We start from the raw sequence: 15,488 nt of genomic DNA, 5'->3' as shown, positions 1-15,488 counted from the left end.
GTGACTGTTGGAATCGAGAACTTGCCTTGACACCAATCATTGGAATCAGGAGGTAGCCCTTATCCCATGATTGATTCAGGACTGTCTCACTTATTCTATGAGAGACTCAAACCTACTTAATCTCTATCGGTTCATGAGGAGGCTAGATTAGGGGTATGAAACTCCATGGTTCTTAGTATTAGGGGAAATCGGGTTACATAAGTGAGTGAATTGACTCTGGCCCAGTAGCTCCTCATAATTGAAAGGCTGGGTTAGTTCATAAAAGGCATAGTTGTTGAATAGCCATCATTTCATGTCGGATGTAATCAGGAATGTATAAGGTTGGCATATGATCATACATTTAGTTTCAGTCACATGGTTGTTAATATTGTGGTCTGATGCAATTAGGGGCACATGATTAGTATTATTGTGACCTCAGATTATACATTATTGATATATATATATATACATATATGATTATGTGTTTGAAGTCCGGTCACATGGTTGTTATTATTATGGCCAAGGCTATTTATTATCTACATACTTTATATGTGTGTTTATTGCCAATTGCATCCATTTTTGATTAATATGCAACTGTATAGATTAGGTGAAACTTGATTATTGAGTGGTTGTACTCACCCTTCTATTTAACATTTTACAAGCACTAGTTTTGAGAAGGATAAAGGGAAAGCACCAGAGGCTTGGAAACTAGGTTTCCTATTGTAGGCCTCTCATAATTTTAGTTGCATATCTGTAATTAATTGATATTGCCAACTAGAATTATCATATTTTGTTATTACTCACACTATTGAATATTAAGTATTGAAAGGTGTATTTTGGGCCTAATGCATGTGATATCTTTTTAGTTGAGATATATAAGCAAGGTCAAAATACTAGTGAAAGTATAAATTTAACTATATGTATGGTTGTATTAGATTATATTGAGTTTTGAAGTCAAAATGCCTCCCCTTATTATGTCTTAAGTCAAGGGGTTTAAGGTTGAAATTGTGAAATATGTGACATCTAGTTATTGTGGTATGTTACATAGATTGTCTTAAATCTATTGAGTATGGTCTAAGAGTTAGTATGGGCTTTTGATACTTGTATTGAGTTTTGAACACTCTAGTTGTGTTTTGAAAGTATAAATGAGTGAGTTTGCATTTTGGTGTTTAACTTTTAATTGAGAAATAATTTGAATGTGAAACTAGTGCCATTAGCTAGATCTTGGAGAAAGTTTTCTATAGATACCTAGATCACCTCAATCGAACATCAGATGAAAATTTAATATATATTGGAAGTTCGGCCAGAAAGTTTGCTATAACAACTTTTTGTTGTTGTCATAGATTCTGCTGTTTATGCTATAGCATAAAATTTTATGCTACTGCATAATTGGGTCAAAATTAGATTTTTGCTATTTTGACCCTAATTTGATGTTATCTTATTTTGTATGATATTCATGCTTCCTTATATATTTTTTGCTTTGATTTTAGTTTATGAAATGATTTTATATCATTTTAAGTTTTGAAAACTTGGGATCCTATTTATAAAAATTTTAGAAACATGGTAACTCATTTGGGTCATTTTGTGGATTTAATTGTAGAGAAGTAAGGGTAACCTTACACCAATAATATTGAAACTACTTGAACCAACTCAAATGGACTACAAACAACTATATTATATAGTTAAATCACAACATTAACATTCCACATAAGATTTTGCCATCAAAACCCCAAATTCAACATAATTTCATAGGCTAATAACAATTCACGATAATCATTTTTTGGCCTTTCAATACATAATCAACACAAAAATAATACTTGTACTAGTATCTCAATGTCTCATAACCACTACATTACAATTACAATATTTCAGGTCGAGATACTCATAGTTTACAACAGAATTTATGCAAGTAACAATAAAAATGGCTTTATGATCCCAAGTTGGCATAAGCATAATTAATTTGTCTAAAGAAAGAAAGGAAACTATACAATTACATATCCCTCAATGGTCAGCAACACCTTCCTTCCTTTTTTCACCTATAAAATGTAACCATGGGTGAGTCGAGAACTTAGTAACTAAATAGTCTAAACAAACTACTTGTGTGTGAGAACAAGTAGTGAGCATGTGTAGTGGCATTAAGATATATTTCATATACAACAAGTACACACACATATACATGGCTACTCAATGGAAATATGGATGATCAACACACCATCTTATATCTTTCTTATTTCTTTTGAATGAATCTACAGGCTAACAATTCAATAAAATTGACTTTATGTGACTAAATTGGCTCAAGCTCACTAATTATGGGAGGCAACCCTGGCCAAAAGTGCCTTTATCCACTATGGACCACAGATTCCCCCTACCTACAAATACCTGAGATGTCGATGCCCAATCTATCTCACATTGTATTGAAACTTCCAAACAAATATAGAACTATACACCAAAGCCTTCACAGTGCTAGTGTAACATATGGATTTTTAAACAATGTCTCCAACACTACACTAGGATGAACTCTCGCCCTTTCATAATGATGAAGTCAAAATTATGTTCAACAATTCCACACATAACCATAAAACATAATTTTCACTATAATAATCATTTCCACATAAACTATAGAATTTCAAAAAATACTTATAATTGGAGATAGAATTTAGTCTTCAAAACCACAATATTCAAAACATGATTTTTCATTCCACTTCACATAAAGTTTCTAAATCATAATCATTTCATATTAATATTATATTAATACAAAACAAGAGCATTAACTTTAGTAATTATCATATAACCATCCAAACATGTAAATAAAAAGTTTAGACAATTTAGTTACCTCAATTCTTTTATCACTAAAAAGGTTACCGTGATCAATCAATAGCCCCATATATATCCACTAGTATAAAAATGCCTGATCAATATTTAATCGATAAGATTAAACATTAAATCATCAATTCACACTCTAATTAACCCAATTTTAGTATAATTTTGAGTGCCTACTATACCCAAAACTTTACTTTAACATCGTTAACTCTTTCAACACACTCCATTAATCTTATTTAGCACCCAAATATTCTAATAACACTAATTTTCTACCCACATTACTCTTAAACTCTAAAATTCCACTTAAGGTTCGTCCAAACCCTAACCAAAAACTCCAAATCACTACACAATATATAAATTTAGGTTTCAAAGCTTGATTTAACACCGCAAGACCTTAACTAAGGCAATAGGTTTGTTTACAACACAAAGAGAGACAAAATCAAGCCCCACATTACCCTAAACATTTAGAAATTCACATAATGGGAGAGGAAGAGGTGTAAGGAGTTTATCTAAGGATGAATCTTGCTCAAATTACTTTCAAATAGCTCTTAAGATTAAGCCGTAGTAGCCATGAGTCCTTCCTCCGTCAATCCTCTCATTTCTTTCTTTTCTCTTTTGAAAGTAGACACATTTTTGCATTTGATTTATCTTAGAAATGGCCATGCAATGTGGTGCAAGGTGCATGCATTGTATCACATGGCACAGCAAGTGCCACATGCCAAAATAGCCTCCCCTCGAGCCCAATTGACCCGTACACCATCCTAGCTTATATCCTAATTTGTTCAGAGGTTCAAAAACCTTATTAGTGTTCCTAAAAACATCATAAATTTGTAAATCTCTTATTTTGATAATTTTACCCTTCTTAAAATCTTGAAATTTTAGAATGTAAAATCCAGGATGTTACACATCGTGGCAGAATTGTAGCACGCTGCGGCATACGATATAGAGATATACCCTTCAAATTTTCTCACCTTTTAATGCTCGAATGGCCTAACTTCACTTCAGACATAAATTTAAGGTTAAAATCACAACCAAACATACTTGTTAGACTTCTTTGGTCATACATCACATTAATTAACTCAATTACTCCTCTTTACTTAATTGAATCTTAAATTTCTACGACATTACAATCAATGCCAAATCTTTCATCAAAATTAAATCATTATTTGTTTTTTAAAGTAAGGGACAAGAAATAGATTCATGCTTATAAGATCCAATCATTGATTATTAATATTATACTCTCTCTGACCTAAATTATAAGACAATTAAAGATAAGATTGCACATACTAATAAAGCTTAATAATAACATTTTACAAATTTATTTTTTTCAAAATAAAAATATAAACTTTTAAAAATATGAGCATCAATATAACTTTAAATTTACACACTCAATTATCACACCAGAATCATTTCAGTTCTCTTTGAAGAGTAATATTGGTAAAACAATTAATCAAACATTATTTTTGTCAAATTATTATATACTTTGAGGATAAAAAAATACCTTTAAAGTTGGCTTATAATTTTGGGCGAGGGAGTAACATCCTAAATTTTTAAATTAAAGTTAATTAAGATAATCAAGTGCAAATTAAAATTTTGAGATAATTAATGGTAGAAAATGATTTAAGAATGACTTTTGAGCTCTCAAACTTGATAGTAGAATTGGATCTTGACTAAGGGGTGAATTAGGCTACTTGGATCCAAGTAGAGAGATCATATCAGGATTTCAACCCATTATGTCATTTGCTATGATGCATAACGTAATTCATTGCATTGGAAGGGTTGAAATATGTATTAAATCAAATCGATCGCAAGCTCAAATAGAAATAGAAAGGAAGAAGAGAGAGAGAGAGAGATACATCTTAGGTGTGCTAGGGCTTAAAGATTTTGACATTTTTAGGTTGGTAGAACTTTTAATCAATCACTAAGGTAAGCTTCTAATTTTAATCCACTACCTCTCCAACCAGATTTTCACTTAAGTTTTTGGAATTTTATAGGTTTCAAATTGTGGAAAGTTTAACCTGATTAATCTAACTCCAAATTAATTATCTGAGCTGTATATGAGTTTCTATTGGATTGGTTAGGGTTTATATGATAGTTTGAGGTTGCATTATGATTTTACACAAAACCTAAGAGAAAATTCTTGGTTAAATGATAATGTAGCATGTTAAAGATGGTTTTATGGCCAACGAGAGTCTAGTTAAGTTAAATAAAGTTAGAAATGAGTAGTGAATGTGACTAATTAGATAAGGATATGAATTTTGAGAATTTGTGGTTGTTGTGATAGTTAGAAACTAATAGTAATTAATGACTATTGATGAGGAACATTATGTTGAATTGTAAATTCACTTTAGTATTAGCATGTGCTTAGCAAGAAGAGGTTCAGTGTTGGTATTGTTAGTAAATCAAAGGGAGGAGGTAATTGAAAATCTAATGTTTTTTTAAGGAGAATTACTTTGATTACCCTATTGTCATCCTTTCCTCTAGATGGGAATTGGATTTGATTGGGACTTATGACACTTTTGATTCAAATGAGGGGACTCTATGGTTTAGTAGTGATTATTGTGGTCTTTGGTTGAGCTGCACCTCACAATTAGAGAATTTTGGTTAGTCCATTCACATGAATTGGTACTATTAATATGACTTAACCTATGGATTCAGTCATAGGCTATAAGAAGAATATATAGGATGTATTGTATCAATCATGCATAGTTTTTATGACATTATGGTTTATGATTTATGGAAAGTATGATTGACTAATTTTGAATATGCCCACTTTACAATACTCATGAACCTTAACTTACTCGATTGAATTATGTTTTCTAGTTATTAAGGCATTGTCTTATATCGTGAATTAATTTTTTATAGGATAAGATAAGGCTTGAGTAAGGGAAAAGGTGAAGCTCTAAAGGCTATAGATTAGTTTAAGAATTTGTAATGCCCCTACTATAGCATTTACTTGTGTTGTTTAGATTCATATATTTCTAGCTATGAGTAACTTGTGCATACACTTGAATTATGTGTTGACATGATTACTTTGTTTTGTTTTTCACTAAATGACAGATATTCCCAAATATTGACTTTTGTGAGTCATCAATACTAGTGCAAGTGTAGAAAGATTATTGGAATTATAGTTTGAAGTTAAATTTTGAATTTTGAGTTTGATTGACCTTTCTACCCTTCTATGGTATTGAATATAAAAGTTTAAGAGATCAAAGGGCATATATATTTTATTGGTCTAGATTGATTGATTGCTTTTAGTTTTTTCTATTTTATCTATTGAGTGTAGTTTGATGTTTAAATGTGGCTAATGATATTAGGGTAGAATTTTGGACACTAGGTTATGTTGAAATGAGGAAAAGTGGTTAAAAGATTCTTAGTATCCAACTTTTTCATATGATATTTTGAGTAAGGCCAATGCAATTAATTATATTATTGAATAAACTTTTTATAAGCATTTGAATAATCTTAATCAGGCATCCATGTTGGTGTTGAAAGTTGTGCATGTCAAAAGTTAGCATAGGTGTAATGTTACGATAACTTTGCTTGGTACTTTCTAAACTAGTTACTTGTAACGTGTCTAGAAAATTATATTTTAAACCAATTATACAATTCGTTCTGATCTTATTTAAAAAGTCATCTTCACCATATTTAAAAAATATTTTTTTGTATTAATGAATTTTTCCTATATATTTATATGTTGGCAAAAAAAATTATTTACATAATCTTTTTGGGCAAAATCCATTGTTTGACCCCACAAAAAAATTGTAACTTTTTTCTTATGCTTAGAATATATGAAAAATATTGTCAATGGCTAGTTGTCTTAATGACAATACCGCCTTTCTCTTTTAAAAGAGATTTTAGGTTCAAACTTAGTGTTGACATATTTGTATGCATGCGGGAGTGTGTGTGTGTTTCCTTTTTCTATAAAGAAGAGTTAGGTTAATGGTAAAATTATAAAAAGAAGAAGATATGAACTATTTTGAGGCACAGCTGTGCACTATTTCAAGGCAAATAATAATACTTTTGGGTTCTTTTTGAAAGACATAAGGTTGTGCTTTTTCAAAAAAAAATTATTTTTAGCATATATTTTTTGGTATCATACACACCAAACTTTCATAAAATTTAGGCTATAGTATAACGCATAACAAAAATTAATATCATGTGTATTTTTTATTAATACAAATAATTATATATTTTATATGTGATCATAGAGCCCCTATACCCGCTAATGCACTATATATGTATCCATGTATATGTATATGTATATGTATACATATATGTATATGTATATGTCTATTTTTTTAAAAAAATATTACAGGTTGAATCTTTATCTTGTGGCTTTCAAATTTCAATGGGTCGAGCATATTGATGATAAGTTCAGATTTGGTCTTATTTTACGCAGGACTTCTTCATCATTCATTTTTATAATTTAAAATAAAAAAATTGAAAAGCAATATACACCCACCTATATACTATTTGTGTATATAAAATAATCAGCCTGCTGTTTGATTGTATTAATAATTTTTGTTACTGAAGTTGATCAACACACTTGTTATATTTCAATTATTGTCGAGTTGTGGTATCTACAAATTTTTTTAAAAAAAAAATATTACTTCATCCATTTAAAATTATAAGGTATTTTTTGAGGGGTCAAATATTAAAATATATAAGAAATTTTTTATATTTTAAACTATAATCATTATCTTTTTTTAAAAGTGTCTCTATTAAATAAATTACCTTATATTTATTTTAAGATAAAACATCTTATTAAATGAAGGTAAATATGAAAAGATAGAGTTAGTTTAAAAAAAAGTAGTCACTTTATTGAGGTAAGAATTAGTTAAACATATCTTATATTTTGTAACGAAGGGAGTGTAGACTAATACATATATATATACAAAGGAATAATGCATGAACGAATATATATATATATATATATATATATTAATTAAGAAAACTAGAAGAAAGAAAGCATCAAATGGAATCTTCTTGGAAATATTAAATTAAATAATTAAACTATTATTTGATGAGAACCTTTATGTTTTCCCTTCTGTCCTTAAAAATATTTGGAAAAATATAACTTTAGGTTCCTATACTTCATTTAAGTTTTGCTATAATTTTTTACACTTTTTTTTATATTCTAGGTCCCAATAACACCACTCATAGAGGGACCTAGAACGATAAAAAATAAAAATATAAAGATCTAAAATATCAAAAAAAAAAGTATAAGGATCTATAGTAAAACTTGAGCTAAATGTAAGGACTCAAAATTATATTTTTTCAAAATATTTTAATGACAGGCATGAGTATATGGTAATGCAAATATTTGATAAAAAAATTTCATAATTTGATTTATTTATCTTTATTAGGTGTCTTGGGGATATATTTAACATATTTATTTAATGCAACTACATATTCCAGGATTTGAATTTGAGACTTGCAAATTAACTAATACATCTTCCTCAATCAACTGAATTAAGTGCCCCTCATTTCATAACTTGATTTATGATTTCATAAGTTTGCTGTGATTCTTCTCAGGTTTTGATGCTACATAATTTGTAAATTTAATTATAAAAAGAATTCTTGTAGTCCTCATAAATAAGAAAATACCAAGAAGGAAATTGTAAAAAGAGGTGTACAGTGCCCTAGGTTTATCATTCTTTATATAGTGAAGAGATAACCTTAAGGACATATATACAAGAGAATCAGAATATGAAGAACAAATAATAAAGAATCCTATACAAACTATTAAGATCCAATAAGCTCATATACAAGTGACTTATCTATTTGGCTTATTATATATTAGAATATTTCTTACAACCTTAACATCCCCCCTCAAACTTGAGGTAAGGTGTTTAACTAGCCTAAGTTTGCTTCTCATATCTAAAAACCTTGAGTAATATAATGCCTTAGTGAACAGGTCAGCAATCTAATATGTTGAAGGAACATACTAAATGGACATTCAGTGAGCCATTACTCATTCATAAACAAAGTGGATATCTAACTCGATACGTTTTGTCCAAGCATCAAAGATGGGATTTGAAGCTAAGGCAAGTGCACTCAAGTTATCACACTAGGCAAGTAAAATATGAGAAAGTTTGAACCCAATTTTTGAGAATAAAGATTGTAACCAAGTGAATTCTGTGGCAAGATTAGCAAGCTCTCGATATGATGACTATGTACTGGATCTCGCCATTACCCTTTACTTTTTCGCTGACCAAGCAAGCAATTAATCACCAAGAAAAATGTAATACACATTAATAGAATGACAATCAGCTCTACAGACAATCCAATCAAAGTTTGAGAATCCCTATAAGGTAAAGTGATTACTTGGTTTTATGTGAAGAGTCAAGTTTGCTTTGCCTTTTAAATACCTCAAGACACATATAATTACTTGCCAATGCTAATTTGTTGTTGAATGAAGAAATTGACTAAGCTTGTTTATTGCAAACATAACATTCGATCTTGTGCTAACGAGATATTGAAGAGCTTCAAAAACTCTCGGTAAGTACAAGGATTTTCTGATGGAATTTCATCATGACTTGAAGTCTTATTCACTACTATAGGTTTTGGTACAATAGAACACATGTCCGTTCCACATTTCTTGAGTAAATCAACAATATAATTTTCTTGCTTTAAATATAACCCAGTTGCATCTCTGTATGCCTTAGTGCTAAGAAAGTGATGAAGGTAACCCAAGTCTTCGAACGGAATTGAATTTAGTTGCTTGATGAACTCATGTAGCACATATGAAGTCATGCTTTATTGCTGCTCAAACCTAGAATGAAGACAAGCAATAAATTGGGTAACATTATAAACATTATTACCAGTCACGAGGATGCCATCAACATAAACTAGAATGAGAAGAATGTGGGTTTTGTTGGTAAAAATGAATAAAGAAGAAGCATTCCTACTCCATTGAAAACCCCACTCAAGTAACGTACCCTTTAGTTGATCTTACCATGCATGCAATGGTGGAGCCACAACCTAGAGTCAGCGGGGGTAGGTTGTTTTTTTAAACAATATGGTTGTGCATACAATCATGTAAAGTTATACATATTAATATTAAAATTATATAAAATTAATATATTTGTATAAATATTTAAATTATGTAAAAGGAATACACACACACACACACACATGAAATTGAATAGACTATATACTTTCTTTTTATTTTTGATGGAAAATGTTATTATAAATTAATATTGTAAAAAATTTAATTTATATGCTTAAATCATTATTATTACTTATATAATGATGATGATTTGAGCATATCTCATGCATTTTCTTAAAGTTTAAAATAAGTATGTATCTTATATTTTATCTTGATATTAATTTTCTTTTAACATGTTATTTTATTCTCTAGTCAAATTCAAAATACAAAAAATTTGAAAACCCTTTATCATAAAATCATGTTTAATTATTTAGAAATATATAATATAAGAACGTCAACTATTTACAATATAGGTTTTCCTCCCTCTAAATTCTTTTAATTAACGCATAAGTTAAAATTATAAAACAAAGTTATTGCTGTTTTATTTTTTTTAATTTTTAGGCTGCTTCTATTTGATTGAAATCATTATTCTAAGCTAATATCAACAAGCCACTCACATGCTTTGCTCCTTTTCCTATTTCTTAGTTTGTTGGGACATGTCAAAATATGAGTGGGGTCATAGTGTAAATTAGATAAAAGTATTCATGCAATTTTTAGATTTTAAAGGCTGCATCTTGTAACATCCTAGCTTTATAAACCTAAATTGATTAAGATTGATTAGTAAATTGATAAGGTGTATGGCCAGAGAGGTTTAATAAGTTTGTTTGATTGTGTTTTTAGCCCTAAAGGTGGGTCTAAAGTGAAGTTAGGTTATTTAGGTATGGAAAGGAGCAAAATTTAAAGAAAGGCCCTTTATGCCACATGCAATGGTACGTGGATGGTCCACCACCGTGTATAGAGGTAGAACTATAAAAGAGAGCCTTTCTGTGTCATGAGCTGTAGTGCACAGGTAAAATTCTACATAAACTAGTTTCGAGTCTATGTGAAAAATTAGAGGAGAGGAAGATAGAAAATAAAAGGCATGACTTTAGCTCCACTAGGGCATGTTCTTAAAGACCATTGGTGATATCTTAAGGCTTCTCAACACCTAAGATAAGTAGATTATGTCTTTGGCATCCATTTTCTTCCATTATTGTGAGGATTAAAGTTAGGGTTTAAGTTGAGGGAGTGATTTTTGATTCATATAAGTTATAGGTCTAAACTTATTGACTAAAATGGATATAATGGGAGTGATTTAGAATATTTAAACCCTACCTTAATGATTTTGAGAGTGGTTGGTTCATGGAAGCCATTAATATCCAAAATTCGGCATTTATTGGGGTTGTTGGGAGTGTTGATGCTCATTAATAATAGTTTAATGGCTCATTAATGATAATATGGGTTAATAAAACCTAATAAACCTATTGGGTATGATGGGTAGTGAAATTATGATTTTTGGTAAAAATGGAGAATGTGAAGTTATAATAGTGGAAATTATCAAAAGTATAGTAATAATGATATCCTTGTGATTTCATTGTAGACTATAGGTTTTGGCTCCATTCAAGCTAATTTGGAAGCTTTGAAAGTTGGTATTATGAGAGATAAACTTTTAACCTCATAAAGGTTTAAGGTAACTAGAGGAAACCTTATTTGTATAGTTGTATATTAATTATTTATTACTTAAACGAAATCTTTTAAAAGAGTTATTTGTGTGCTTGAGCCCCCATTGATGCAAATGTGGCAATGTGTTGTATTGTAATATGAATCTTATATAAGTATAGAGAAATGATATGCATGGTTATATAATCTTGACTGATATTAATGTTTAAGAACATGCTTATATGTGAATGATGAACAGATTTTTGTCATAGATTGTGTAGTAGAAAGAGTATATGCTTATGGATGAGATATAAGATAAATCGTGGTTAAATTACATAATATGTGAAATATGTATAGAGCATGATTATTAGCGGTAGTTCACTAGGGAGAGGAGTATATTGGTAAATTCACATGGTACTGGAGCTTTATCGTTGGAATCTGAAGCTTATCTTGGCACCGACCGTTAGAATTAGGAGGTGGCCTTTATCTCATAGTTGATTTAGCATTATCCCACTTGTTCTTTAAGGGACTCAAACCTAACTAATCTCTACTGATTTATGAGAAGACTAGATTAGCACTACGACACCCCATGGTTGTTAGTATTGGGGGAAATTACAGTATACAAGTGAGTAAGTCAACCCTGATCCAGTAACTCCTTATAAGTGAAAGGTTGGGTTAGTCTGAATTGTAGATGTAGCCACTTAATAACCACCAATTTATATTAAAGGTAAGAGGAAGATATAAGGTTAGTATTGATTATGCATTTAGTTCAGGTCACATGGTTGTTATTATTGTGGTTTGGCATGTTTTAAGAGTTTATAGTTATTATTTTTATGACCCCACGATGTGTACAATTATGATATGACATGTGATATTTATTGCATGCCTAATCATATGGTTGTTATGGTGGCCGTGACTATATTTTTCATATGTGCATATTGTGAGTATATTGTCGTTTTCATCTATCTTGTTAGTTGATATGCAACTATATAGATTACATGGACCTTGGTTATTGAGTGGCTATACTTACCCCTCATTTTTCAATTTTTTTAGGGCCTAGCTTATCAGATCTAGATCTAAAAAAATGTGCTGAGGCTTAAGATTGTGGTGAAATCTTACTAGTAGGCCTCTTGGACTTGTTTTATGTGTATTAATATTATTAACTTGCCAACTAGGACTCGTATGATTGTTTTGAGCTACTTGCATTAACATGACGTAAATCTTATATATTTTGTGCCCTGAGTTAGAGTGATTTGGTTGTAAAACTTATATAGCGCTAAAATACTTGTGCAAGTAGTGTAAAGTGTATTTTGGGATTTTTGGAATGAGTATTGATGATTTGTGTAAAGATTTCCTCCTCGTTGTGTTTTATGAATTTAGGGGTTGAATGGTAAATTTGTGTTATATGTGTATTTATATGGTTGTGGTGTGTTGCACGAGTCCTATAAGGTCTATTAAGTATGGTCTAGAGGTTGGTACATGCTTTTGGCATATGTGTATGAGTTAGGACACCCTTGTTATGAGTTTTGGTGAAAAAATAGTAAGAATGGGTTTGGATGTCTAACTTTTCATAGAGAATGAATTTAGTTGTGAAACCTATGCCATTAGTTAAAGCTAGGAAAAAGCTCTCTGTACACACCAAGATCACCTCAATTGGACGTCGAATGGAGATTTGAAATGTATCAAAAGTTTGTCTCTAATGTTGTCATTTGACAATAGAAGTTTGCTATTGAAACTCATGCAATGCGCTACGATGCATGGCACAAAAGCACATAAGCCACGACGTATGTGCCATTTTTTACGCTATTTCTCTGGTTTGGGTCTCATTGTAAATGCTTTAGTTTTTCTTGATTCCCATATTTTGGCATTGATTTAAAACTTTAATTTGATTATACTGAAAGTATGGGAGTATTTTAAATGTCAAAATTTTTAGGATCCTAATTGCAATTGTAAAGATTTGGTTATTCCATTGTGTAATTTGTTAAAATTGTTAATCACATTGATTTGACATGGATTGACGAGGATTAGTAAGGTAACCTTACTAGTCTAACTTGGAGTTTTACATATCTGCCTACACTGGAGTTAACATAGCTCCGATGTTGCATGCACGAGGCACTTGCATAAGACCATAAAGAGCTTTAACAAGTTCTCAAATATGAGAAGGCCTACTAAGATCAACAAAGCGGGTTAGGCTTTATGAGTTTGAAGTGATCTATCAACCTTATATGTTATATGTTATGTAACATCCCAAATTTTTCCCATGATTTATTAATCTAATAGAGGGTAATTATATAAATTTAAGTATAATTACATTTCAGGATTGTTAGAGATGGCTATTAGGTTTGGCTTTAGTCTTTGGATTGGGTCCAGAAGTGAATTGAGTCACTTGGGCTCAAATTATAAAGAAAAATTGGATTTTTAGCCCACCTGCGTTACACTGCAGCATAATTTACTGAATCAATTTTTTTAAAACTTGAATCAATTCAAAAACAGAGAGTTAGACAAGAAAATGGAGAGTGTGACCAAGAGAGTATTTTCTCTACTAAGGCATTAATTTTTAGGCATTTTGTAGGTAATTAAAGCTTTATTTCAATTAGGTATATCTTCCTTATCTCTTCTTCTTCCCTTTACACATTTTTGAAGTGAGATTTAAAGTTGGGAGATAAAGATTTTCATATTTAAGCTTATGGGTCTAAACCCGTTAGTCTAAATGGCACTAATGGGAGTTGTTTAAGTATTTTACACATAGTTTAAAAGTTTTTACATGGTTGTAAGCTTGTGTCATCTATTTTGGATGAACCTTAAACCTCTAAAGTATGATTTTGAATTGTTAGGTATTACATTAGTGATTATTTAAGTTAATGGGAGTTAATAAATCTAATGGTTATGCTTAAATACAAGAGATTGGAATCTTAGGTAATTAAAGTGTTGATTAATGGAAGTTGGAAGAGTGTTTATGATAATTTTAATGATGATTGTTATGATTCATTGTAGATCAATCATCTTGTGCACCATTCAAGCTTTGCTATAGCTTGTGAAGTACTTTTATCGAGAGGTAAACCTTTGACTTCTCAAAGGTTTGAAGTAGTCAATAAAAAAGTTAGTTTGTATAATTGTTTGTTAATTAATTATTTATTGAATTAAATTGTTTAGAACTTGTTGGGTGATTAAATACCATTGATGCAAATTTTGGCAATGTGATAGATTATGTGTGTGAAATTATATTGGATTATTGAGAACAATATGTATGTTTATACATATGTGATTAATGATGATGATTGAAAGCATGACATTATGAAAATGATGAATATGTGATATTTGGCATATGAAGTATAATGGAGAAAGAAAAATGTTTGAATATGATGTGATGTGATTTATGTCACTAAATGGCATGTAAATTGTCAATGTGTGCATGGCATGATCAATTAGGCAAGAGTTTACCTATAGGAAGATGAGTAGTTGTGTTAAACCCACATGATAGTGGTTGCTTATCGTTGGAATTGGAAAGTTGTCATGGCACCAATCATTAGAATTGAGAGGTAGTCATTATCTTATGGTTGATTAGGGATTGTCCTACTTGTTCTTCAAGAGACTTGATCCTCACTAATCTCTACCTGTTCATGAGGAGGTTACATTAGGGGTATGACACTGTAATGTCTGCCTTGATATTACCAAGACAACACTCACACATCATTGTGATAACTCATATTAAATAAAATCCTTAGAGGAAGTTACCATAACTTAAGGGTTTAAAGATAATTAGTTAAAATATTAAGATCTCAAGAAAACCCTTTTTAAAATATAGTTTGAGCTCAAACCATAGTTAAAAATTGATTAAAAGTAAATACGGAAGCATAGGAAACAAACTACATCAAAATTTGGGTTAAATGTCATTTTTCACCAAATACTGGTATATCCGTCGTGGCGCAAGCCACACCCACCACGGTGGATGGCAAAGAGGGACTAGTCCCTCGATAGCCCAATGCACCATGGTGCGCACCTGCTGTCATGATAGCAGATTACTGTCATGGCATCTCTCCGAACTTTTGGGGGCGTC

Source organism: Prosopis cineraria, unplaced genomic scaffold (genome assembly GCF_029017545.1).
Source record: "Prosopis cineraria cultivar Desert tree isolate PC_DT_omini unplaced genomic scaffold, ASM2901754v1 PC2, whole genome shotgun sequence".
Taxonomy (NCBI): Eukaryota; Viridiplantae; Streptophyta; class Magnoliopsida; order Fabales; family Fabaceae; genus Prosopis; species Prosopis cineraria.
Note: the sequence above shows the minus strand (reverse complement) of the source record.